The sequence below is a fragment of the Chiroxiphia lanceolata genome, chromosome 4 (assembly GCF_009829145.1).
Source record: "Chiroxiphia lanceolata isolate bChiLan1 chromosome 4, bChiLan1.pri, whole genome shotgun sequence".
Classification (NCBI taxonomy): domain Eukaryota; kingdom Metazoa; phylum Chordata; class Aves; order Passeriformes; family Pipridae; genus Chiroxiphia; species Chiroxiphia lanceolata.
Window position 1 is genome coordinate 15904941 of NC_045640.1, and position 667 is coordinate 15905607.

Genomic DNA, 667 nt, shown 5'->3' on the forward strand with positions numbered 1-667 from the left:
TTTTTATCTGTTGCTTTGATTCAACAGTCAAAGCTTCATTGTTTTCACTGTGGGTTGTTTTCCTTCTGCTTCCCCTACTGTGGCTTTATTTCTTTGCTCTGGTAGATTTTTAGGGAATTTCCTTGGAAGCATCTTTCTCCCTTCAAGGGCTGCCCATACATCTTTCTCGTTGTTAAGAGCCACTTCAGAATGAGGGCTCAGATCTGATGCTGACCCTTGACTGGAAATCTGTAACGCCCGTACGGGTCAATGCAGCTTTAGTGCCCCATGGCAGAGCAACCACCTTCTGCAAAAAGGCAGCACTGGGTCAGCTCTGGCCATGGGCATTCACAGATAAATGACTTCTACAACAGCAGGTGCCTTGCTCAACTTGACAGGTCTCTGCAGAAGCAGGTTCTCTGAACCCTTGGTTGTGTCTCTGCCTGGATGTGACTTGGCAGGCATGGGCTGGCCCTATGCTGTGTTTCAGGCTGGTAACAAAACTCCTCTGGTACCCAGATGTTGCTGAACACTGGTCTGCACTCAGAGGCTGCCCTGTGAGGTACAGCAAAAGGAAACTGTATCATGAAACAGCACACACTGCTCGCACCTGTGGGTATCCCCCCCCTGAGTAGGACTGTAGGCTGCCCGTACAGGGAAAACAGGGGCTGTGGCAGTGTTAACCTGG